At 42.4% G+C, this 27,909-nt stretch overlaps 2 pseudogenes; one reads left to right on the forward strand and one right to left on the reverse strand.

Annotated features, from left to right (window-relative positions):
- Window positions 1–242: 242 nt before the first annotated feature.
- LOC100394676 (alpha-1,3-mannosyl-glycoprotein 4-beta-N-acetylglucosaminyltransferase B pseudogene) lies at window positions 243–1,848 on the reverse strand (annotated as a pseudogene).
- A 2,030-nt stretch (window positions 1,849–3,878) lies between these two features.
- LOC100389005 (polymerase delta-interacting protein 2-like) lies at window positions 3,879–14,847 on the forward strand (annotated as a pseudogene).
- Window positions 14,848–27,909: the final 13,062 nt, after the last annotated feature.

The raw sequence follows: 27,909 nt of genomic DNA on the forward strand, positions 1-27,909 counted from the left end.
ACAGTTTCCGGCCTCAGGCACAGTGTGGGGGCCGCCTGCCTCCTCCGCGGCCTGTCGGGTGAGGACAGCACCAGCTCCTGGGGCCTCCGGGCCAGCAGCGGATCCCAGGATGACCCAAGCCTGGCGCCGGGCAGAACCCTTCAGGCGGGGCCATATCTGGCCCTCTGGGGACGGCAGTGAGGACATCCCCCAGAAATGTGGGCTTCAGGGCTGGTCACAGGGTACCCTCAGAGACCCTCGGCTTAGTCCGCCTTTTTCAGGAAGATCTCGCTCAGAATCACCCACACAGGGGAGTCTGGATGGAGAGGCGCAGAGCTTCCAGAGCGCCGAAGGCTGGGTCCACCTTTCTGTCTGCCACTGCCCTGTAGAAGGCGCCGATCTGGAGGTAGTGGTCGGGGCTCCGAGGGTACCGGAGGGTGGCAGCGCGGCCCTCCTGCAGGGCCTCCTCCCACTGAGGGTTATCAAAAGGCAGCACCTCCACAGACATGTTGAAGAGCTTGTCCTCTGGATGCTCAGTGTTCCCACTGTGGAAGAAAAACCGCTCTAGTTGCAGGGGCTGGAAGAAACAGAAGCGGATGAAGTCCCCAGCGGCTGGAATGAAGGCCCAGAAGTCCTCGAGCAGGAGAAAGCAGGCTTTCTCCAGGGTGAAGTGCTGGTATGTCTTCAGGCTTGTGCTCACCTCTGCTGGTGGGTTCACATGCTCTTTCTGCAGTGCCTGCTTTCCAAAGTCCTTGTCCTTCAGTTTCTGGATCTTGCCAGCCAGTGAGGAATGAGTACCCACGGGCTGGAAGAGGCACGGCTTGAAGCGGATCCACAGGTTGGCCTTCTGCTGGTCACAGGGCTTCCCATCCTTCTCGGGGTTGCAGACTTTCACCCACAGAATATGGTCCAGGAGCCAGTCAATGGCTTGTCCCGGTAGAACAAGAGGATGAATTCTACAATCAGGCTCAGGTCTAGCGACTTGAGTATCTTCCTAATGAAGCCCAGCTGGGAGAACTCCAGGATCATCCAGTCCTCTGAAGGCTGCTGCAGTGCGAAGTTCATGGTGCTCAGGTAGTTGGGCTTGGACACAATGTTGTCTTCCAGCTGGTAGATGCCTTTGGACTGCACGTACATCATGAGGAAGCAGTAACCGAGGTTCTGTTTAGTCCTCCACCTGACTCTCCTTGGGGTCCCCAAAGGACTCTAGGAGGCAGGAGAAGTCAGGGTAGAAGTGGGGAGAGGGTGAGATGACCCCCAGGAGCCCGGAATGCATCTCGGTGGGGAACAAGGCCTTGATGTTCTCTGTCACTGCTGAAGTGTACTGTGGGTCAGTCTCTGCAGTCAGCACTACAATGACTGAGTCCTCCTTCTCCTGTGGGCTCAGCTCGGAGATGAGCAAGTGCAGAGTGTCAGCCAGGTACGAGTGCACCTCCCACTCGGGATGCCCATCACCACCGACACTCAGGTGCGGCCCTGGCCCACGCGCACAGCGGGCTGCAGACTGCTCTCCTTGGCCAGCAGGTGTGGTAGGTGGTGGAAGACAGTGGGCAGGTGTAGCTCCTGCCGGTGCGAGCCGTTCCCCGGCTTCAATAGGCGGTCCCAGGTGCGATTGCTCTCTCTTTCCCAGCGCCTGCCTCTCGGAACGGCCCTCTTGATTTCATCCAGCAGCAGGTTGAGCTCCTTGGAGCGCTTGAGGCTCTCCTGCTCAGCTGCGTGCAACCGATCCCGCAGCGCCAGGAATTCCCGCTGACAAAAGTCCATGACATCGCCTTTCTTGCCGCTGAGCGCTGCATACCAGGACAGCGAGAAGAAGGCGCACAGGCAGAAGAGCACCAGCGTCAGGAAGGTGCGATTGCAGAGCCCCATCTCCTCTGGTGGGTGCCCGCGAGGCCGAGGCCTCATGGCCCCTGTAACGGGGCCTGGGGGCAGGAACCCGGGAAAGCGGCGGCGGCAGCCCCGACCCGGGGCAGGGAGGGGCGGGGACGCAGTCAGGCCGGGATGGGTACTGGGCCGGGGAGTGGGGGACCCTGGTGGCCCCTACCCCCTTCTGGTTTTATCAAATTCAGCCCCCCTACTTCTAACCCCACATCTGTGTGCAAGAATGTTCACACACACACACACACACACACACACACACATTTCTGCAATATTCCATCTGCCTAGGCCAGGAGTTTGTCATGACAAACTAAATGCAGTAACTATTTCCTGAGCAAACCTGTTATTCAACATCTCTATGATTTGGGATGTTGACTAACAGGTTTGGTCAGGAATAGTTTCTGATTTCACACTGATGAGGGTCACACTGAGGTCTCAAGAGAAGTAGTAATTACAAAGCATCCTCGTCTATGTGAAAGGGTAGGATGTTCAGATATATTCAGCCCTTTGAGATGCTCTGCTGGAAGGCGGTTGAGGTGCAAAGTACTATTGACTCATGGTCATCTTGGTCCGTGGTCATTAATAATGATACTTTGTACTTCTTTCATGTTTGTGCTAAGGGTGATTTCAAAAGCTGGAAGAAGCTTCTCAATTTCTAGATATGGAAATCTCTCTTTCACAATGTATATGTGGGAGTATGTGTATGCTATGAAAATATATATACATATATTCACATATAAATATATACACACATATCTACATATATATTTATAGTATACTAATTAAAAAGTAAATTCTTAATGATCCATGAAAAGAGAATGGCAGGCCAGGTGTAGTGGCTCACACCTGTAATCCCAGCACAGTGGGAGGTTGAGGGGGGAGGCTCACTTAAGCCCAGGAGTTTGAAACTGGCCTGGGAAACATGGTGAGACCCCGTCTCTACAACAAATATAAAAATTAGATGGGCATGGAGGCTTGTACCTAGGGTCCTAGCTACTCAGGAGGCTGAGGTGGGAGAATGACTTAAGCCAAGAAGGCAGAGGTTGCGGTAAGCCAAGATCACACCAGTGTGCTTCAGCCTGAATGACAAAGCAGTAACTTGCCTCAAAAAAAAAGAAAAAAAAGAAAGAAAAGGAAAAATTGGTATCCCAGAAAACTTTAAAATATCTATACATTCACAAATGTATATAATCATAGTATATTAATCAAAAAGTAAATTCTTAATACTTCATGCCAAGCAAACGACAGGCCACAGATGGTGGCTCATGCTTGTAATCTCAGCATATTAAGAGGCCCAGGCAAGAGGATTGCTTGTGTCCACAAGTTTAAGACCAGCCTAAGCAACAGAGTGAGAACCAACCTCTCAGAAAAAATCAGAAATTAGTCAGGGATGATGGCAGATGCCTGTAGTCTACGCCTCTCAAGATGCTGACTTGGGAAAATCAGTGGAGGCCAAAAGGCCAAGGGTGCAGTGGAAGCATGATCACACGGCGACAGTCCAGCCTGGGTGACAGAGCAAGACCCTAAGGAAAACAAAAAAGTTAACTGTAAAAAATATAAAAAAAGAAGAAATGAGAAGCTACCACATCCAGGGCAAAGACAAACAGCCCAAGCAGAGGCCCGTTCCCCTCTGAACCCAAGAAAAACCATGAGACACTAAATAAAAGAGACATCATTGTAAAAAGACACAGGCAGAATTTACTACAAATCTGTCAGAAATACACTCTTGAGGTTAAAAATAGAGACAGGTGTTTAGCAAGGCGCACTGCAGGGAAGCTTTGGCTTTTTGATGCCGTTGACGATCAAAGGCCTGTAGAGCTGGATCCGGAAGAGGCCACTGTGAGGCAAGTGCAGGGCAGAAAAAACTGCCATGAGGCGGAAGATGAGCCTGGAGAGGCCATGGTGAGGCACAAGCTGGTATAAGAAAGGCTGCTGTGAAAAAAAAGCCGAATCTTGAGAGGCAGACGTGACTCAGAGGATGGGGCTGAGGAGGCCACTGTGAGGCAAACAGGCCTGCCAAAATGGCTGAAAAACAGGTAGTAACAAGGCCAGAAAAGGCCCATATGGGGAATAGCTGCGCTGAAGAGGATGTGGTCAGGCAGGAGCTGGGTCTGTCTGGGACACTGGTAGGCTGAAGGAAGGCCTTGAAAGCCCAACTTGAAAAAAACTAAAGTCTACAGAGGCAGCTGGGAGCTGGGCAGGAGCTGGGACAAATGTGGTTGTTGCGAGGCAGGAGTTGATCCTGTAGACCCAGCGAAGAAGAAGAGCTGGGCCTGGGGAGGCCGCCATGAGGGAGGCAGAGGCCGAGCCTGAAGAGGCCGGAAGGGAGGCAGGAGCTGGGCTGAAGGAGGCCACTGGGAGGCAGGAGCTGGCCCTGGAGGGACCCACGTCAGAAAGTTTTGCACCTGTAGAGGCCTCTGGGAGGGCAGGAGCTGGGCCTGGAGAAGCTGACTTCAGGGCCATTTAGGCCTGCCGAGGCCACTGGGAGGAGGCTGGAGCTGGACTGAGAGAAACTGACTTGGGGAATTTAAGTCCTGGAGATGCAGTTGGAGGGCAGGAGCTGAGCCTGGATAGGTCACCATGAGGCATGAGCTGGGTGGGCTTGAGAGCTTGACTTGAGGACCTTTCAGGCCTACAAAGGCTGCCAGGAGCTGGGCGGGAGCTGACTGAGTCCACAGAAATTGTTGTGAGGCGAGGCAAGAGGTGGGCCTGTAGACACAGCTGGGAGGAAGAGCTGGGCCTGGAGAGGAAGCTGGGAGGCAGCACCTGGGCCTGGAGAGGCCACAAGAGGCATGAGCTGGGCCTGGAGGGGCCGCCAAAAGGCTTCCAAGAACTAGGCCTGGAAGACCGAGAGCTGGGCCTGCAGAGGCTGCCTAGAGGCAGGAGTCTCCCTCGGCCTGGGCAGGCCACAGCGAGGCATGAGATGTGCCTAAAGAGGCCATCGGAAAGGCAGGAGCTGGGTTTGTCCACACTGGCACCAGGCAGGCAGGCAGAGATGGCCTGGGAAGGCTGACACTGAGGGCAAGGGCTGGGCCTGAAGAGGCTGTTGTCAGGCAGGAGCTGGATCTGTTGGGCTGCTGGGAGGCTGAAGGTGGGCCTAGAAAGTCTGACCTGAGGAAGGCTGTGGCCTACAGAGGCTGCCAGGAGCTGGGCAGGAGCTGGGCCAAATGTCGTTGTTGTGAGGCAGGAAGTGGGTCTGTAGACACAGCCAGGAGGAAGAGCTTGGCCCAGAGAGGCTGACTTGGAAATGTTCTGGGCCTGGAGAGGATGACAGAAAGCCAATGCTGGGCCTGGAAAGGCCACCAGGAGGCACCAGCTTGGCCTAAAGAGGCCACTGGGAGGCCACAGCTGGGCCTGTACATACGGGCTGCCAAAAAAGCAAGAGCTGGGCCTGAGAGAGGCCATAGTGAGGCCAAGAGCTGAACCTGGAGGGTCCATTGAGAGGCAGAGGCTGGGCCTAGAGGGGCCTACCACAGGCAGGAGCTGGGCCTGGACAGGCCCACAAGAGGAAGCTTTGGGCCTGGAGAGGCCGCCAGGAAGCAGGAGCTGGCCCAGGAGAGTCCGTCAGAGGTATGAGCTGGGCCTAGACAGCTGGGCCACTGTGAGGGTGAATGGGCCTACACTAGAGGCCAGCGTGAGGCCAGAGCTGGGCCCGGAGAGGCCGCCAGAGGCATGATCTGGGCCTCAATGGGCCAATGTGAGGGAAAAGCTGGACCTGTGGGTCCAGCCAGGAGGCAGGCAGGAACTTGGCCTGGGGAAACCACCGTCAAGCAACAGCTGATCCTGGGGAGGCTGCAGGGAAGCTGCAGAGCTGGGCTGGAGAGGCCACTGTCAGGCAGGAGCTGGGCCTGTCAAGGCCACCAGGAGGCAAAAGGTAGGCCTGGAAAGCTCTACTTGAGGAAGCTTCAGGCCAACAAAGGCAAGGCCACCAGGAGCTGGCCAGGAGCAGAAACAAAAGAGGCTGTTGCGAGGCAGGACTTGGGCCTGCAGACGTGGCCAGGAAGGAGAGCTGGGCCTGGGGAGGTCGCCATGAGGGAGGCAGAGGCTGAACCTGGAGAGGCTGAGGGGAGGCAGGAACTGGCCAAAGGAGGCCACTGGGAGGCAGGAGCTGGGCCTGGAGAGGCTGACTTCAAGGCCACGGCAGCCACTGGTGGTCCCGGTCTCTGACTGGAGCCCGGTGGCCGAGGTCGCTCTGCGCGGCGGCTGGAACTGGGGCCTTCTTGCCAGCGGTGACCACAACAACACGGAGGAACCTCTTGTCCCGAAACTGACCAGAGGGCCAAGTGTTGGAGACAGTTGGTGTGTTTGAGGTGCCAAAACAGAATGGAAAATATGAGACCGAGCAACTCTTCCTTCATGGCGCTTTTGGCTACTGAGGTGTTGTCCTGTTTCCCTGGCAGGCCAGACTGTATGACCAGGATGTGGCTTCTGCAGCTCCAGAAAAAACAGAGAACCCTGCTGGCCATGGCTCTAAGGAGGTAAAAGGCAAAACTCACACTTACTATCAGGTGCTGATTGATGCCCGTGACTGCCCACATGTATCTCAGAGATCTCAGACAGAAGCTGTGACCTTCTTGGCTAACCATGATGACAGCTGCGTCCTCTATGCCATCCCAGGCCTGGACTATGTCAGCCATGAAGACATCCTCCCCTACACCTCCACTGATCAGGTTCCCATCCAACATGAGCTCTTTGAAAGATTTCTTCTGTACGACCAGACAAAAGCATCCTGTTCTGTGGCTTGGGAGACATTAAGGGCCTGGCAAGAGAAGAATCAACCTGGCTGGAGCTCTGCGATGTTCACCGCAAAACAACTGAGAACATGTGTCACTGTCATCCCCTTCTACATGGGCATGAGGGAAGCCCAGAATTCCCATGTGTACTGGTGGCTCGAGGGAAGCCTAGACTTCCCATGTGTACTGGTGGCTCTACTGTATCCATTTGGAGTACCTTGACAGTGACATGGTACAGCTCCAAGAGCGGCACTGGAGGATATTCAGTCTCTCCTGCACCTTGGAGACAGTGCAAGGCCGAGGGGTAGTGGGGCAGGGAACAGGTGTCATCCAAGGAACAGCCCTCATTCCAGTGTAGCAGCCACATCTCGCTGCAGGCTTCTAGTGGGTACATGTTGGGCACATTCCGCTTTGAAAGATCTGATGGCTCCCATTTTGATGTTTGGATCCCTCCCTTCTCCCTGGAAAGCAATAAAGATGGGAAGACACCACGCTCAGGCCTTCACTGGCCAGCTGAGGCCCCACATGGCCAGACTCAGTCACCAGGAAGAACTACTCTCATCCCACAATTGCTACAGAACTCTTCTTCCTCCCCATCACAGGCCACAGTGGGTCTCTTAATTTGATTATAGGGTTCTTTTTTGGAGGAGGGGTGGTATAACTTTTTTTCAGAAGACCCATGTGGGACTTCTCCAAGGCTGACCTTCTCATAAGCCTCCTCATGGCCTATACCATGTTCCTGTAAACCTCTCCACCAAGGAACTGTGTTCAGCTGCCACCGGCCTGGAGGACTTTCCTGGCCTGTCACATGAGGTTTGATTAGTAAACCACTACGTGCTGGACCACCCTCGCCATTTCTGCTTCTGGAGTCTCAGGCTCCCCTTCTGACCCAGTGGGCACCCTTGATTGCTTTCTCTGCTGCCCTTTCAGGGAGCTGCCCCCCTAATAGGGCATGTGCCTATTTCCCTCTCAGCCTGGAGGCTGGCTGGACATCTTCCAGGGTCACTGTGCATCTCAGCTAGTTGGGGGCAGGGGGCTGGGGCGTTGGACTGGACTCTTGTTCACTTTATCTTCTGCCAAATGCAGACAGGGAAGCCAGTGTCAGGGTCGGAGTGGCCCGGCTCTTAGCACTGACCAACCATTATCATCTTTGGCCTCTCTGGGCCCAGGAGAGGAGTGAGTCAAGCTAGTCGGGTTTTCTGGAGCAAGAGGTGTGCCTGCCCTGAGTATGACTCTGCTAAGCATCTAGACCACAAAGGCAGGAATGTGGCTGGAGGAGCAGCTTTAGGTATGGATGATGACTAAGCCAAGGACTTCCTGAGCCTCTCTCAGATGTCCAAGAGCCAGAGAAAAATCGTGCTGCATCTTGCCCCAATTCTTAGGATTTCTTCTCTGCCACTGCAGTGATTGTTAGAGGTCATTTTCTTGACTTAATATTAAATCACAGTTCCAGCCCTAAAGAAAAAAAAAATCCTCACCTCAAATTCTTGACCTCAGGTGATCCACCTGCCTCAGCCTCCCAAAGATCCGGAGTTACAGGTGTGAGCCACTGAGCATGGCTAGAAATCAGCCCTTTTGAAAGACTCACTCCCCACCTGGTATCAGCCAACTGCCTGATGCCCCTCTCCCCACGACTGGTAGAAGGTGTCCAGGTTCTTGGCATCTTAAACAAAGAATTGGAGAAAATGCACAAACAAAGCAGTGCATTTATTAAGCAGGGATTTATTAAGAACGAAAGTACACTCCACAGTGTGGGAGCAGGCTCCAGCACAGAGGAGGCTCAAGAGCCCCACATACAGAATTTTTGGGGGTTTCAATTCTTTAGAGGTTTCCCATTGGTTACTTGTCAAATATTCTATGTAAACGAAGAGAGTGAAGCCACAGAGTCATTTACTCAGAATGCGCCCTGTTGTAAATGGAGAGGATGTTACTTGGTGTGTGATCTGTGTAAACAGAGGATGAATGCGAACTTACAAAGTGTAAACGCCATGAATGGAGAGGATGAAGTGAAGTCACAAAGTCATTCACGTTCCTGTCATTGCTGAGGTGCTTTCATTTAGTTCATGTTCCTTTAGTTCCAGGAAGTCAGCTTGGATCGGCCTTATGTTCCCTGCCTTCATGCCCCATTCTTCTGCCTTGCCCCACTCCCTTGCTTTTGGCATGAATAACCACGATTCCTTCCTGTTAAGAGACCACTGGCCATAAACTGGTTCTGGCCAGTGTAGGAGGCTGTGCAGCAAAGTTTTCTTGTCCTCTGCTTCACCTTCTGGTGTCAGAGGCTTGAAAACTTTACTCTCAGACCATGCTAATGTCACCATTTAAAAAACATGTGTCCCACAGAGAGGGATGAAGCTCAACTGTGCATGGTACATCTCTCCTTTCATAAAAATTCATGATCCCTCCCATGGTTTATTAAATGTATATATTTGGCCACTCTGCTCAGCATAAATTTCTGTTCCCTTTGCCGCTCCCCTGAGGACTCTCTTTATGGCTTCTGACAAGAGGCTATGCTTCTCAGCTTGTCAGAATGGCCATGCTGCAGGCTGCAACCCCTTATGAGAAATAATGTGATCCTTTCCAGTGTGAACATTGTTATTTTTGGTCAAAAATATTCAAATCTAACAGATCACAATGATGCCTGAGAGATAATTTTGCCTCATAATACTTATAAAAAGATCTCTCATTAAACAAACTGCAATTTGTATGTCTCTATTTTAAAAGTAGGTGTCACATTATCATAACTTTCATACTTTTTTATTCATTCTTATCCAAGTGATTCCACTTGCCAATGAAATAATAAAGTTGTGAGAGGTGTAACTTAATAACAGGATCAATTCCTGTTCTTTTCCCACCCCGATGAGAAAATAATGTACGAAATTGGGCCATATGAGAAATAGAATGTGATAAAATGGACAATATCTTTCCTTCACCTGCTCTGTTAGAATCCACAGCACAGTCCTAATTGCCTTATAAAAAAGATATCTGCAATATAGTTTGTTTAATTGTTACAGTTTTATCAATGCAAGTTTATTAATAGATACCATTCTCTGGAAATAGTATTTGCTTCCTTAGAAGGTATTTGCTGCAAAAGCTATCATTACTGGGAGTGGTTACTAATAATGCCCTTGATAAGAATATCTAATACATAAAGCAACCACTGCATTACCAAGTGCTTTGTGTACATTAATTTATTTAATATTCACAATATAAACTAGTATCCTCATTATACAAATTTTTAAAAATTGAGTCTTAAAAAGGTTAAATAAGTTGTTCTGAATCACATTGCTTATATGTGGAAGAACCTCCAGGGTCTAAACCACTCCTTTGAGTGGCCATTGGATGTTCATGGAAGGCCCTCTGGCCCACAGTTCTGCAGTTAGGGTTCCATTTTGTGCCTCATACTTGGAGCACTGCATTGACTATATTACAGTGGATTTTTCTGAATCAGTAAATTTCAACAAAGTAGTTAGTTAGATATTTCCCCTTCAAATTGTAGCCTAGTCTACCTCATTCAGCCCCTGTTGCTGTTATAACAAATTACCTGGGAGGCTATTTTCTCCCAGGGGCAAATTTCTTTCTTACTTCTTCCAGTGTGCGGTGGCTGTCATCATTCCTTGGCTCGTAACCATATCTCTCTCTATCTTGTCTTCACATTGCCTTTTCTGTATCTGTCTTCTCCATGTGTCTATTTTGTAAGGATCCTTGTGATTGCATTTAGAATCTACTTAGATAATCCAGGATGATCTCCTCTCCATCCTTAATTTAATCATACCTTTTGCTGTGTAAAGTAATATTCATTCTTTTGTCATGTAAGAGATCCAGGAACTAGGAGATGGACGTGCCATTTGGGGCCACCATTCAATCCACTACGTCTACCAAATACAGAAATACTTTCTCTTTATATTCACAGTTCTATATAATAAATTACCGACCTATTACACATTTGAGGCAGTAAAATAGATAAGTTTTGTGTATAATAAATTACCAATTTTGAGGACTGCCTAGTTAGTCTGAGCCACAGTTTTAGAATGAAACTACTCTTTGCAGACATTTAGGTTTTCATATACACTGTATGGTACACTTCTCTGATGTATACATAGTTGCTTCTCTCTCAAAAAACATGAAGCATCTAAGTAGAAAGTGTTCCTAAGAGTAAACCAGTCGCCCAACTTTACAAATGAGACAACCCAAATCATGTGACTATGGTAGCAGAGTTGCTATAGAATTCAAGAGATGTGAATTCCCCTTCCCCAGCTTTTCCTGATATTATATTTTCTTTCCTTTTATCTAATGCACCAAAGGTGTTATTCATTTGTTTCTTCAGTCAACATGTATTTGTTCAGAGCCCATGAAATATTGGGTACTACATTATGATGATCTAGGGCATATAAAAATCATAAAATGTTTCACTATCGAAAAATTATTGGTTATTTGTCAGCTTACATTCCAGTGCTCACTGCTTTAAGAAATCCTATGCTTCTGTTGGTCCATTTCTTAAGGAGAAAGAAAAGTGGAAAATCCTAGTAGAGGTTTTCTTGCTCCTCTAGGTTTTCTCCTTTCTCTTTGTCTTAGGAGCAAGACCTTTTTCTTATTCTGAAAACCCCGAAGCTAAATGCCATTTCCTTTCATGGCTGATCACCTGCCTACATCCTTTCTCTAGGAAGCTCCAGAGGCAGACATGTGCTCTGCCTTCACATAATAAGCTTCACATCAATTCACTGCCACTGGAATGAGGCGCTTGAGTTGTCCTTTACCCAGGAGTCAGAAGAATTTGTTCAGAGTCATCTGCACTTTGTTCGTGGCTCCACTTGAAATTTATCCTCTATATTGCAAGATGGTGGTTGGCCAATTAGAACAGGAGAATGTCATTGGGGCTGTTATCAACGGGCCATTTGGATTAGAAATGATGTAATGATTGGACCTAGTTAGCAAACTGGCAAATGATTGGCCAGTTTATCTATGAAGCCCAGGCAAGTTTCCTATGGGTATCAGCCATATTATTTAATTAAATAAAATTTTATTTCAATAAATAAACTTAGGCAAGAACCACCTCTTAGGTTTGCTGACTAAGATGGCAATACATGATCCAACTTGCTATGTTAGGTGCTTAATAAGGCTTTCTATTCCAGAAGCAGGGTAAAAGTACACCTCAACAAATATCTGCCAAATACCATGTTGTAACTAAATGTTTACAGGTCCGCTTCCTCCTTTAGACTCTAAGCTGTGTATTTCCCCTACTGGTTTCCTTTGTGCCTAATGTAAGACCTACTTATGACACATTTGAGGCAGCAAAATATACAAATATTTTTATTTTTGTATTTTACTGCCTCAAATGTGTCATAGGTAGGTCACAGGAAGCACTCACTAAATGCTTCTCTTTGTTAAATTCACTCCATCTGTACTGTGGGGGCAGATATATGACAGGTTTCTTTCCCAAGGATTATTTATTCTATTTCCACTGAAGGAAATGTTAGTCTTGGCCTGAATATTTTCTCTTCACCAGAATACTATTAAAGAAATAAAAGAATGTGCCATATGAAATGTAGTTATTTAGGACCGAAAAGCTTATTCATTCTAATTCATTTATCTGTCATATAGTTAGGCCTGGCTGCTTGTAATATTATGGCTCTTCCAAAAAGGAAATTGAAAGAGTGTATGCACATACCTTCATGCTGTATGTATATGTGTATGTGTATGTGTATGTGTATGTGTACGTGTGTGTGCATACATGGCTGTGTGTGGACATGGTGTATGTGCGCATGAATGTATGGTGTGTGTGTGAGCACAAAGAAGTATAGCAAATTCATATGGATTTGTAAAAGACTTCCTAACAAAATCCTTCTTTAGTTACTCTCCCATTTTTTTCTTTTATGAAGGAGCACCAGGATGAATCATCTACAGTGGCTGAGGACTATTGATCACGTTTGGTAGGAAGGACATGACACCACCCATGTGAGTTCTTTTGAGTGATATTGATTATGGGATTCATTACTGTGTTCCAATGCTCTGGTGTCATCTGCAACAGAAATTCAAATGCAGCCTCAGCGGATGTTTTCTTAGACATCTAATTAGACCACGTGACATGGCAGCCTGTCGGGAAGATGATCAATAGGAAGATCTCTAGGATAAATTACTCCTGCTTGAAAGCATTCATATTGCCTACCTGGGTAAAAATGTAATTGTGACTGTGGAGATGGAAGAAATCAATGATAAAAATAATGATTGCCTCAGATTGTTTATAATGAATTCAGTATTTTTTTATCTGCTAAATTGGTGAGCAAACTGGAAAGATAGGCTCAGAGGAGAAATGGAGTACCTGAAGGTTTAAGGATGACCAAATGAACTGATTTTTTTCTTTAAGTTGATGTTTTGAATGAACATAAAAGTAAATGAATCATGTTAAAATATATTGATACATTTCCACAAACAGAAAATACCCATCCACCCATATCAAGACACTGAACATTACCAACATCTCAGACCCCTGCCATCGGGCCCCTTTTAAGCTGCCATCCCCCACCTTCCATTTCATAAGACTGTCTTGACTTCTAACTTCACACATTTATTTTGAGGCTGACACTATTTCGGTGGGGGGAAGGGATAAATGCAGGCAGAGTAAAAGGATGGAATAAGTATTCAGATCCTTCAGGACCAAAAATCCTCTAGAGAACAAGAACAAAAATGGGGAATAGTGAGTTGGTGTTGGCTTTGGTGAAGCAGCAGAAATGGAAATAGTTGGCAAAGAAGATAAGTAATCTATATACAAATAATATAAAATGATTTTTTTAGGGATCATATTTAAAACCACAGTTTGGTTATTTTGAAAGTCAGTTTATGAGTGCATATGTACCCTCCTTGATAGATATGAAGACTGCTAGAATCTGTTCATAGCAATTTTTCCAAAAAGCATTTGGTTAGTGCTAATATTTAAAATCACAGTCCAGGCATGGTGGCTCATGCCTTTAATCCCAGCACTATGGGAGTCCAAGGCAGGCAGATCACCTGAGGTCAGAAGTTAGAGACCAGCCTGGCCAACATGGTGAAACCCCATCCCTACTAAAAATACAAAAATTAGTGGGGCATGGTGACAAGTGCTTGTAATCCCAGATACCTTGGAGGCTGGGCCAGGAGAATTGCTAGAACCCAGTAGGCAAAGGTTGCAGTGAGCCAAGATTGGGCTATTGCACTCCAGCCTGAGTGACAGGGAGAGACTCTGTCTCAAAATGCATAAATAAATAAATTAATTAATAATTTAAAAAATCACAGAGTAGTATATTAAATAAGGCCATGAAGAAAAACATGTAGGGATAGACAGACAAAACATGTTATTTGACATCCAACAGTGGCTGTACAATGGACATGAATGACACCTATTCTCAAACAAAGCACCTGAGCATAGATGTGCCCTGGCCATGGGTGCTGAGGAGGAAGTCGGCTGCTGGGGACCTTCTACAGGAGACAGTAAAAGAGTTATATAGAGAGAGATGCAGTTCTGCTTCCTGGAATTGAGGTTTCACTGCTGTGAGAAGTAAGCAGTGATAAACAGTAAACATTTCAGAATGGGGAGATTCAAAAAAGATTTGAAAATCAGCATTCTTGCCAAATGACGCTACTATGGAATGGAGGTGACGGAAGTAAGGAGAGGGTTGGCCTGAAAGATCCACCCATAGCAGGTGTATGAGAACCATCTGAGCTTGCCTAATAATACAGGGATATAATGCAGCTTATGCAGTGAGACATCTCATATGTGCACTGTTCCTTTTCCTTCAAAGAATATACTCAGAACTTTTGAAAACTAGAAGCTTTATATCATTTCATTGTACAATGATCTTGACACAAAGATCATTGTACAATTAAATAGCGATACTGAAACGTTTTTGGCAACCGAATGCTCATTTGAAGCATTCTTGGCATTTATCTTAATGTAATCTAAGCCTTTTCCAAAAGCAATGCCAGTTAATGCAATTCTTAAAAGTACCAAACACAGCCAATTAACACTGCCCCCGTGGTACAAAAGAAACATATCTACAGATGATTCAGCAAAAGAGCTGGTGTTGTCTGATGACTCTGCATTCTGGGTCTCCGTATCTGGGTAATAAACTGGTCAGATATGTCGTCTCCTTGATTCCAGCTGGTGTTTTATCGCCCATCTTCAGGGAAGAAAATTACTGGGGAACAACATGAGCAGCATTGCCTGCTGCCAACCACCAAAGGCCCTGCCAAGTCCACAATCAATAATATGCCAATTCGTTTTTAAATGGTTTTTGTACTGATTGCGTTAAAAGGTCTGTCAATGTCTATAGCTTTTCTGCACTTTGGTCTGAATTATATGTGATGGTGACAATTGGTTAGCAGTGGGATATCAGTATGCCTAAGTTTCCAGGAGAAGATTATGAGGCCAGATGCATTCCCATTGCAGGTTTTCGTCTGCACGTGGTGTGCCCCTTAGAGTCAGAAGGAACGCAGAGCTCATTGGAGTACCAAGGGAAAAGGATATGGTACAGTGGAGGAGGCTGTGTCTCCAAATCTGCAATTCTACATCTAAAAATGTCACTTCACCTGTTAAAATGGATTGACAAATATGACAAGCACAAACAGTCAAATGTAAAAGTCAATGGGCTGCATTGATGGTAGAAATGAGTCAGTATCTCCCTAAACTTATTACAACGGTCTCAAGTACAATAGAAAACATGCTAGGCTTTCCTTCCAAAAAATGAGGATGCTTGTTTTTCCACATCACGCTTTTTCTTTGATATCCAGAAAATGCTTAAAGATCAACTTCACACATAGAAATATAAACTGAGCTTTTGAAAATTTGAAATGGAAATTATGTCTTAAAACCGATTCTTGCTATAACAAATGGAAAACCAGTTATCTTATCTTGTTTGTACATAGACATAAGCAAAGCCGCTTTTAAGCCCAAACTCTTCCTGGAAGTTGTGTTTTATAAAAATAGAAATATAATTTTTTATATCAAGTAGTATAACAGAGTTCAGTCAGAGAAGAACCACTAACGTGTATATAACATAACGTGCATTAATATATTCACTACTGATTATATAATACTTAATAATATATAAGATACAAAGCCAGATAATGTGTGATATGTATATAAAGGGACGTGACCTCACACAGCTGTGAGAGCTGGTTAAGCAGTCTTGGTGAGGCTGCTGTCTTCATGCCTGCTGTGGACCTTGACTTTTCCAGGGAAGGCAACTGGGAAGGACAGATACATATAAAGAGAGAGAGACAAGGTGGAGCTGGAACCCACATACATGAGTTGGAACCCATAAGGATGGACTGGACCCTGGGTCAGTCTCTTGATAACTCGAACTTGGTCCTTAACGAGAAAATGGGGCTCTCTCAGAGAACTAAAACATACACCTCAACCAAAACATCAAGAGACTGAGGGAGAAACCAGGGCAAGGTGGGCAACTGCAGGCACAGCTTCTGCCCCTTCCAAAGAGATGGGCCAGCAGGGCAGCAAAAACCTGTGGGCAACAGGGGTACCTGGTGCACATATCGATCCTGCTTCTCTCCCACCTTCCAAATATTGCATAAAATGTCTTTTATTCTACGGTAATGCGAAAGATACTGGGATGGGAATTCTGGATACCATAGCTTAGTCTAGTCAAGGTGACACATGATAAAGCCACCACAAAGTTATTACAACCATCTCATGTGCAATAGAAAACATACTAGACTTTTCTTCCAGAAAAAGGATAATGCTTGTTTTTCCTCATCACATTTTTTCTTTGATATCCAGTAATACTGAGATATAAAGCTTAACTGCTATTAACATACCTCTATGATAGCTGACAGAGGAATGGGAGAGAGGATGATACAAACTGTTAATGCAAACGTATTAATATCAAATTAAGGAAAATGTTCATAACTAGTTCTCATTTCCGTAAATGGTCATGTGGTCATAGCTAGGACTGATGACTTCCTCCTTCCCCATTCCCTGTCTCTTTTGCCTCCAGCAAGCCCTGGTTTTACGTGTTGGATGACTTAAAACTTCTTCCTGAAGAAGTCTTTCCCGTATTCGATTGTTGTAGTCTTTTCATGGACTTAAATCACAGGACACGAGTATATTAAAAGGTCCTCTATACTTACCAGATCAATAGCTTCATACTAAGAGCCAGAGGTTGTGTTGATTTGCTTCTACAATAAAACCACATCTGAAAAAGCAGCTGAAATTGGAGTCACTAGTTGATTAAGTTTTTAGTGATAACCACAATTCTATAAAATTATAGAAAAAATATAAAAAATGGGATTTATGTGTCTTCTCCCCAGGCCAAGTAAATGAGTTAAATGGGAATGTGCTAGGAATCACCAGCCATACATATTTCAAGTCCTCAGTGGTGGAGCTAATCTCTGCCATCTCTTGAAATGTGATATCACTTTTTGTTTATTATTTAGGTAGACAGAGGCAGTTCCAGTGGCTTCTAAGTAGTCTTTCCTACCATAATCACCCTTACTCCACAGGCAAAAATAAAAAATGAGAGTGGTTTAGTGAGGCAGTGGTGGCTTAGGATCTCTCATGAAATTACAATCAAGGTATTGATAGGGACTTCAGTCAAGTGAAGGCTGGACTGGGGCTGAAGGGTCTGCTATAGTCAAGAAAATGAAGAACTGATTAAAGGATCAAGATAGATAATTGAGTGAAAGAGTCCAGAAATAAACCTACATGTATATAATCACACAATTTTTGACAGATTTGCCAATAAATTCAATAGGAAAAAGAAGTGGTATTGAAACAATTGAGTATATATATATGGAAGAAAAGTTAGCATCATCCCTTACATTATATCAAATTCCAAAATTAACTCAATATGTCACATAAACCTAAAGGTAAAGGCTAAAACTATGAAACTTCTAGGAGAAATAAAATGTTTGTAATCCCAGCACATTGGGAGGCCGAGGCGGGTGGATCACGAGGTCAAGAGATAGAGACCATCCTGGTCAACATGGTGAAACCCCATCTCTACTAAAAATACAAAAAATTAGCTGGGCACAGTGGCATGTGCCTGTAATCCCAGCTACTCAGGAGGCTGAGGCAGGAGAATTGCCTGAACCCGGGAGGCGGAAGTTGTGGTGAGCCGAGATTGCACCATTGCACTCCAGCCTGGGTAACAAGAGCGAAACTCTGTCTCAAAAAAAAAAAAAAAAAAAAAAAAAGTGTAATTTTTCTATAGGCAAATATTGCTTAGGACACAAAAAGCATTAACCATTAAGGAAAAATTGATAAACTAGATTTTAGCAAAATCAAAGACACTTTTTAAGAAAAGGAAAATGAAAGCCTCAGGATGGGAGAAGATACAATACATATATCTAAAAAAGACCTTATATGCAGAACATATAGCGATTTAGTAAACCTCAATATGAAGTAGTCAAAAACCCTTGAAGAAGTACAAAACATTTGAACAGACTTTTACTCAAGAAATGAATGGCAAATAATGCTTATGAAAAGATATTGAGCATCTTATCAAGAAAATGTACATGAGCTACCACTACACATCCATTAGAATGAATAAAATTTAAAAGACTGACAGTACCAATGTTAGGGATGATGTGCTACAGCTGCATCTCTTAGCCATTGGTGGGAATGAAAGATGCTAAACCACTTTGAAAATAATTTGGCAGTTTCTTAAGAAGCTAAGCATACACCTCGGATACAACCCAGTCTTTTCATTCCTGTGTATTTAGTCAAGGAATAAAATTTAACAACATGTCAATGACTTGTATACAAATATTCATAGCAGCATTATTTACAATAGCCAAAAACTAGAAACAACTCAAATGTCCATCACACATTTTCTCCCATTTGCCTCATTCGCTCTATTGATTGTTTTGCTGTGCAGGAACTTTTGAGCTCAATGCAATCCCATTTGTCTATTTTTGCTTTTGTTGCTAGTGCATTTGAGGTTTTTATCTAAAAAAGCTTTGCCCAGACTAATGTCTTGTATTTTCCCCAATATTTTATTCCAGTAGTTTCATAGTTTCAGGTTTTACATTTAAGTCTTTAATCAATTTTGAGTTAATTTTTGTATCATGGTGAAAGACAGGGAAATAGTTTATTTTTTTCTGCATATGGATATCCAGTTTCCCTGCACCATTTATTAAAGAGTCTGTCCTTTCTCCAATTTATGTTCTTGATGCCTTTGTCAACCAGTAAATGGATAAACAAAGTTGGCATATCCATACAATAGATATGACTCAGAAATAAAAGGGAATAAATTACTGATACAGCAATGATATGGAGAAATATCAGAATCATTATGCTGAGTGAAAGAAGCAAATACAAAATAGTATGCATGATATGATTCTGTATATATTGAATTTTAGAAAATAAAAACCAATTTACAGTGACATAAACAGATAAGTTTTTGCCTAGTGCCAGGAACTGAGAGAGAAATGGACTGTGAAGGAGCATTACTTACTTCCTTCCTTCCTTCCTTCCTTCCTTCCTTCCTTCCTTCCTTCCTTCCTTCCTTCCTTCCCTCCTCCCTGCCTCTCTCCCTCCTTCCCTTCTTTCCTTTCTTCCTTCTCTGCTTCTTTCCTTTTCTTCTTCCTTCCTTTCTTTTAAAACCACTGTACACTTTGTCCACTTGCATGCCTTGCACAAAAGAAACTCTTACTAGGTTTCATGTATAAACGAATGAATGATTAATGATATCTGTTATATATAAATATTATACACATATGTATACATATTGTATATAATTATATGTATATACTGATTGGTATTCTAGTATCAGTTTCCTGTAATTGTTTTTGTACAACTGCTTTAACTCTATGTAATACATCCTTTTCTTTTACTAATTGTGTATATTTTACTACATATTTGCAAAGTTAGCTACTTTCATAGAATACTTTTTGAGAGAAAATTAATCAGTTTCCCATTTTCCGTAGCATTACCTTCCAGCTTATTTTAATGAGCTCGATAGCTTTTTATGGATTTTCTGCAATACAGCAGAGTCCAATTTTTCATCATTGTACTTTCCAATAATTTGAAGTTAGTATAAAATTAAACTGTCCAGAAATCAAAGTACACTGACAATCTTTAAGTCAACACTGAAAAAAATTATTGCAACTAATTCATCTTTCTTTAGTTCTTGACTTGCCAATTGCTGTTTCAGAATGAATTATTCATTTATTAGTTCAAATGAAAAGTCCAGTCATGAGAAGATTTTAATACGTCAATTGTCACATTTAATTCTCCCTAAAACAATAGTGAATATTTCATAGCTTTTTGATGTCAAAGGATCTTCCAGAAAAAATGAGCAGCTGTCAAAAATGAACATTCTTACAAAACAGCTATTATTTATAACTGTGCCAAAAAAAGTTATCTCATTTCTTTCCTGAGTTATTTCAAGATACCAGGAATGATAGATAACAGACAAAACGACAGGCAGAGAGTACAATTAACATCTTCACGTGTTTGAGCTGGTTAACCCCAGTGAAATCCAGGATTTTATTTTTCATCTGCATCTAAAAAGCTCCTGTTAGGTCAAATTACTTTTGTGATTCCTTCATCCGATTAAGAGTAAATAAAGGATATTGCCTCACATAATTATTTTGAAATCTTGGATTATATTTTATGACTGTCTACTTTCTGATTAAATATTTATGAGAGGTTATTAGGGGACTCAAATGTCTTTAAATGAATGTGAAAATACCACTTAACACATTATAAGTAATTGGATCCTACGATATGTATGTATAAAATCAGAACTAAAACAGGCTTTCTAAACTATACTAATACTCTTGTCAATATGCTTGTGTTAGACACCAAGAGCCAATTGACTGACATTGATGCTTACATGTCTTAGAGATCTGTTAGATGGAATGTAACTTAAATTCTCGATCACCCTGTTTTTCTCACATTGGCTGCCTTCATTAACCTGTCAGGTTTACGCAGCCAGAAATCCTGTGTTGTCTTTGATTCCTCTCTTTCCCTCTGTCTTGCTGCACCCCAGTCACATCTAAGTGACAAGTGTCTCTCTTGTTCCACCTCTCTGAACTGCACAGCTGCCTCTAACCCAGCTCCAGCTGCTACTCCTGGCCCTTGCTTCTCCCTTTCTTACTTCCCCAGAGCCATCTCTACCTAGTGACCACATTCTAAAAAGTAAATCAGATAATGTCACTCCTCTGCTTCCGTTGCTTATGCCCTGCGTGATCTGGTTCTTACCTATCTGTCCATTTTCTCTCATGCCCTTCACCTCTTGCACACATTGCCTCCAATCAGCTTCTCAAACAAAAGTCCTTTCCACCCTTGAGGCCTTTGTGTTTGTTTCCTTTACCTAGAATTTTCCCTAGACTTTGTATGGCTGATTCCTTCTCTTACTTGAAGGTCAGATTAAAAGAGGCAAAGGTGAACTGTAGAGGGGAATGGTGGGGCAAAGACCATATGCTAGCTTCTGTGCTAGGCAGGCAAGATTTGCATGTGTATGTGCATGTTGTATATACATATCATAGCATAGTCTTCTATTCCATCCTCCATTAATGAATGCAGGAATGAAAATCAGTATACGTTGCCAAAGGACTTTTTCAGCCTGCACTTTGAAACAAAAATACTTTCTTGTTGTTTTGATGAAAACATTTACTTAACTAGGAAAACATGAGTCTACTAGCCAATTAAAATTCTGCTGCATAAAGTACAAGACATCACTTCTCGATGATATGGCCCAAGGTACAGTAAGAATCATAGATGGATATTCTGTTCACTCATTCTTGCAACAAATACAGCTTATACATCTATAATAATACATAAATCTCATGCACATGTTTAATATATTTATTTACTTAAGAAACATTCCCAGGAATCTAGGCATGTTAAATTGGTTTTCATATCAGATAGTTTTAAGGATTCTAAAATAGAACACATCTGTGCATAAATAGTGAACCTTATTTAATGCAAATAAATTACAGACATTTTAAAATAAAATATAAGCTGATGCAATCGTTAAGTGGAGTGAAAATAATACTTGGATTTTATTTATTTGTTTGTTTGTTTGTTTATTTTGAGACGGAGTCTTGCTCTGTCGCCAGGCTGGAGTGCAGTGGTGCAATTTTGGCTCACTGCAACCTCTGACTCCCTGGTTCAAGCTATTCTCCTGCTTCAGCCTCCTGAGTAGCTGGGATTACAGGCATGTGCCACCACACCCAGCTAATTTTTCTGTGTTTTTAGTTGAGACGGGGTTTCACCATGTTAGCCCGGATGGTCTCAATCTCCTGATCTTGTGATCCGCCCATGTCCGTCTCCCAAAGTGCTGGCATTACAGACATGAGCCACCGTGCCTGGCTAGGACTTGATTTTAAATGTGAAGTTTGTGTCTTAAAACTATCTGCATAAACTACATACTTATATTTGGTGAATTTTTAACGTTTAATTATTACTTTTAGATACATTTTATGTAAATTTTCCAACATAATGATAGACTTCATAAATATTGTTCGGGTATATGTAAATTGATTCAGGAAAACTTGATTTGATGCGTTGCTATAACTGGTCTCTAAATAAAATTGTGAAACACTGTGTTGACCAAATTACATTCTTTAAACTTAGAGAAAAAAGGTTTAGTTCCTGATCTGAATTTCCAAATAATAATTAGAGGCTGCTTTATTATGAATTTAATAAATGTTAAATTATGCATAATTATAGAGCCAACGTCAGGGACAACTTCAGAAATATTTCTTTCCAAAACAGAGGCAGCTATCCTATTGGAGATGGTGGAATAAAGATATTGCCCCCCTCTTCTCCATGAAAGTAAACACAAGATATGGAGAATGACTGCTGAGTGCAGTGGCAACTAAGCCATGAAGAAGTCTGAGAGACAGAGCCTGTAGACAGCAGGGCCTTCTGAAGAAGGCTACACTGTGCACTAAAACAAATCACCTCTGGTTTGTAACCTGAGGATCAGGGAGCACTGTGGCTGTTGGAGCATTCGTGATCTGGCAAAAGATCTGGGTCTAAAAATGTTAAAGACAAGACATTCTGTTTTTGTTTTTGTTTTTTTTTCCCCAAAAAGTACACTGTCTATGTGATAAGGGAATGCAAAAAAGAATTAGTGGCAAATAATCTAGTAGCTTCGGATTTTGGCAACTAAGAAGAGGCTTTGTTTTTTCTCCTAGACATACACATGTGCACGTGTTGGCACATGCTGAAAGTTCAGAAAAACTAGTTTCACATAAAAAAGTTATCCATAACTTTCAAAATGAAAACCTATATAAAATTATTATAAGAAAACAAGAGAACAAGGATCAGAATAGTTTCTTACAGTCAAGAACATGCCAGAAAGCTGTCTTCACAAAACTCATCAAAACTGGAACCTACTCTTCTATACTTAGCTAAAATATGTTCAGAAATGCTTCAAGATATGTTCAGTGCTTACTCTTCATCTGAGAATGTGGGGACCATCACTAACCAATCCTATCTTGACTCATCCAATTCTAAGTATTTGAGTCTGTCCCTTGAAATATGCTAGCCCTAGTACCAACTCTGGTATTTCTGAAAATGTCCTTCGGCCAGTAGCAGAAATACAACCCAAATGAAATTTCATTAAAAAAAGAATTTTGCGACTCATAGCTGAAAAGGAAATGTGAATCTAACGGCTCATGCATGGTTTGAACTAGAAGCTCAAATGATGTCTTGCCAAGACGAACTTTTCTATCTTTGAGGCCTGCTTTTCACCCTGTCAGGTGTATAATGAGGCCAAGACTTGCCATGTAATAAGAGAGAATGTTACCAATAGCTACAGCATTAGTGCTCACTGTGTCTTAAACCTTAGATAAGTGTGTGCGTCTCTTTCTCTATGGCTGCAGTGAAGATAATGGTCACTCTGGTTTGCCCAGCATGGTTCCCATAACCACCCTGACTCAATTACTAGAGAGACATACACTCTATATTACCTGATTCAATTCCTACAGACCTGACCCAGATCTTCACCCACTTGGGCCCTGGGGGTGGTGGTGTAGTTCCATCAGGATTACATGGATGAAGAGTAGAGACAGACTGGCTTTTAAAAGAATGAGAAATTTTGTTCCCAGAAGAAGGGAGAAAAAATGCTGGAGAAAGAAGTAAACATAAAATTCCTCTATGAAATATTACGATGAAGGAAGCATCAACGTATTTTTACACATTTCTTACAACTTTACAAACCTTTACAGGATTATCATTTTCTAGTGAAGAATCCAAATGGGATTTCTGTTTGATATGGTTTGGCTGCCTCCCCACCTAAACCTCAAATTTTAGCTCCCATAATCCCCACATGTCATGGGAGGGACCCAGTGGAAGATAATTGATCCATGGGGGCAGGTCTTTCCCTAGCTGTTCTCATGTTAGTGAATAAGTCTCACAAGATTTTATGGTTTTATAAAAGGGAGTTTCCCTGCACATGCTCTCTCTTGCCTGCTGCCATGTAACACAGTACCTTTCTCCTCCTGTGCCTTCTGCCATGTTTATGGCGCCTCCCCAGCCATGTGGAACTGTGAGTTCATTAAGCCTCTTTTTCTTTATAAATTACCCAGTCTCGAATAAGTCTTTATTAGTAGTGTGAGAACAGACTAATACATAGCTTCTGCACAGATTGTCAGTGAAACACACACACACACACACACAACTGAAGGCATATATAAAACGAAGTGTTGGTCTCCATCCCAGTTAGTCCTGTCTCATCAGCACTTTTTGACAACTAGTTTAGAGCTCCTACATGCAAACTAATATATTCATTTATGTATTTCCAATACAAAATGAAATATACATCTGGGAGTCATTTGATCCATTTAGATACTATATTGGATTAATGTTTTAACGAAAGTGTATCAGAGTTTTTTTGACTGAAATTTACTTAAGAGTATTTATCCATATTTCAAATTAATTGCCACATTCCCTCTTACCTTCTTGCTTCATACACTGGCATTTCGCAGCTGCATTAGTGATGACTTCTGGAGTTTCTTCCAGAAACTTATGGCTGGTAGAAAGAGGGACAACAGAAGCTCATTGGAAGGGCTCTCATTTGTCTCCTGAGGTCTTAGTAAGAACATGCAGGTTTATCTTTGAGGCATTTCAATGACAATGACCAAGTTTCCCAGTTGTCATAATTTAATTTCCAGTCACTCTTCTGCAACAGATCTATTTTTTTTAAAGCTATAAATAAGGAAAATGTTTTAAGTGTTAGAAGACAATTTGTCTTTCTTAAAATTCATAACTCAGAATTAATTGGTGTTTGAGTATGGCTAGTGCCTAAGACTTCAAGTAGTATTATGGAGTTATAAAATTGTAATCATTTATAGGCATTTCTTTAATAGCTCAATCCTGTTGACAGTTTGAGATAAGAACTAGAAATGTTTTCAGATGAAACTGCTGGTCGTCTTCAAGATAACTATTGAAAATGATGGAGACATTCAAATATAGTCTGTGGAATTACTGAAGCCTGAAGAGCGTGTTAGAGTAGATGGACTGGTTAAGGTAGCAGCTGGGATCTGGGGCAGAGTTAGGGAGCTGGGGTTTCTGGACCCAGGTTTACCATTTACATGGTTAGAATTTAATGTGCCCATGCTCTAAAGTGCACATCTAACACACACAGTTCATAAATATTAACTGTCTCTAACGCCCTCTCAGTGAACCAATGAGGATTAAATATATATACAAAAACTCCAAAGAGAAGAAATTGTGTAAACCAAAGTTAACCAACTAACCTATGAATTCTGAGATTTCTCCTCACTCAAGGTTTTACTAAATGATAGATAAAACACTAAGACCATCTTTTTTGTTTGTTTTACAAAATGCCCGTAAAACTTATGTCACCTCAAAGGGCATAATGTCTCTTTATACTCCTCCAAATACAGTTACATGCCTATGTAAGTCATCTTTTACCTCTAACTGAGAATGGAAAGTAAATTTTCCTAATTAGGGGAGAGGCTATTGCATACCTCCAATCAGTAGTGACGTAACTGATGTATATATATATATATATATATGTGTGTATGTACAGGTTTGTATGTATGTATGTATGTATAGCAGCTATTCATGTCAGTATTTGTGTAACCCAGAGAAGAAAGGAAATGTTCCTTCCAGCTCCTCAGTCATTCATGAGTAACACTAGTTAGAAAAAAGACAACCTGGACTGCAAAGGCCAGCTCTGTTTTTGCCCCCACACATTCCTCTGATCAATGTCAATTCCCCTCTACCTAAGTCATTGGATTTTGGGTAGGGATAATTTGATGATAATGACTATGGTCATTGTCATTTTCTCCAAGATCTGGCACTTCAATGCTATAAAACTAAATGGAAGTTTGGGGATTCTGAGTTTCCCACCCACCTCACTGCATTGTTTTCTCTGAAGGGAAATACATTTCAGTTCTGAGAAAACTATACCAGGGGATCACAGATCGCAATGCTCAGTCATGGCTGCTGGAATCTCAAACTTTCAAGAAAATTGCTAGGAGTAGGGACTATTTGAACAATACAACATACAAACTTAATTTATTGCACTTATGTAAAGCCATGAATTTAACAATGCACAATCTTCTCAAGAACACATCAAACATTTATAAAAATGACAATATAATGAGCTCAAGAAGCAAGTCACAAGAAATTTCAAAAAAATCAGTGCTGTATACCATAAGGATGAATGAAATTATTCATCGAGAACCAAAAGATAAATAGAAAATCTCTATATGCTTTGAGTTAAAAATTACAAATTATACAACTGTGATTGAAAGAAGCTGTAATTGAGGTTAAAAATACCAAGGTCTGAACTCTAAAGGGAATACTTCATTAAAATGTGGAATACAGCAAATATTTTCTTACAGAAAAATATATGGGTTTAAATTTCATATTAGAAGAAAGAAAGGGAAAAAATGAAAAATTAACCTAGTACAAAGAAAGTAGAAGGAGCAAACATTTAGAAATGAGAACCATCAAGGCTACAAGTTGGTACTTTGAGAATGTAAGTAAAGCAGACAAGTACGAGTGATGTTAATTGGAAAAGAAGAAGTAAGGAGGAATTAACATTAGGAATGAAAAGTTAAGACATAAACATGTCCAGCCAAAATGTAAAAGAATGCTAATACTGTAACTCAGCCAAGAAATTTAAAACCTTAGCTAGTTTTCTCAACCTCAGCCATGTTGCTGTTTGGGTTGAGTAATTCCTGTGTGTGTGTGTGTGTGTGTGTGTGTGTGTGTGTGTGTGTGAAGGTGGGGGGCTGCCCTGTACTTTGTAGGGGGTTTAGTAGCATCCTTGGCCTGTATTCACTGGTTGCCAATAGCACCCCAAACCTCACCCCCAATTGTCTACAGATGTGGCTAAATGTCTCTGGCAAACAAAAATCACCCCTGGGTGAGAACCACTGACTTAAATAAAATAGGCAAGTTCTTAGAAAAATATAACTCACCAAACTCTGTCCAGAAAAAAAAAATAGAAAATTTGAACATTACACTCCTATAATCATTAAAGAATTTGAATCAGTGGTTTAATATTCCCAGGAGGGAAGCACCAGGCCTGAGGTTTTACAAGCAGATTCTGCCAAAATTTCAAAGGATATAAAAATCTTTCCAGACTACAGATAAAGAAGGAATATTTTCCTACTCTTTGAAGCTAGTTTAACTTTGGGAAGAATAGTAAGTATGAGAAAGAAAAATACAGGTCAATCTCATGAATATTGATAAAAATCTTATTAGCAAACTGAATTCAGTTTGTTAAGATAATACACAGTGATCAAATTCAGTTTTTTTCCCTAGAATTTTAAAGTCTATCGAGCATTAGATAATTAATATATCATTCTTTCCATGAACGAATTGAAGGGAAAATGATCATGTCATTATTTCACTTATATGATATTCTCTAACCAGGCCCAGGTGGCTCATGCCTGTAATACCAGCACTTTGGGAGGCTGAGGTGAGCAGATCACTTGAGGTCAGCAGTCTGAGACCAGCATAGTCAACGTGGTGAAACCCCATCTCTACTGGAAATACAAAAATTAACCATGCATGGTGGGAGAGGGTTGGGGGGGGGGGCTTGTAATCTCAGCCACTGCAGAGGCTGAGGCAGGAGAATTGCTTGAACCAGGGAGGCAGAGGTTGCAGTGAGCCGAGATGGTGCCACTGCACTCCAGCCTGGGCAACAGAGTGAAACTCCATCACAAAAAAACAAAACAAAACATTATATTCTCAATAGTTGCTAAAAAGTTGTTTTTGGAAAAATTAATTGTAAACAAAATATGAATAGAAGGGATTTTTTATTTAACCAGTAAAGGGTAAACCTATTGAGAATAGAAAGCAGAAAATCATGCTCACTGCTTTTACTACTATTCA

The sequence above is a fragment of the Callithrix jacchus genome, chromosome 16 (assembly GCF_049354715.1).
Source record: "Callithrix jacchus isolate 240 chromosome 16, calJac240_pri, whole genome shotgun sequence".
NCBI classification, from domain to species: domain Eukaryota; kingdom Metazoa; phylum Chordata; class Mammalia; order Primates; family Cebidae; genus Callithrix; species Callithrix jacchus.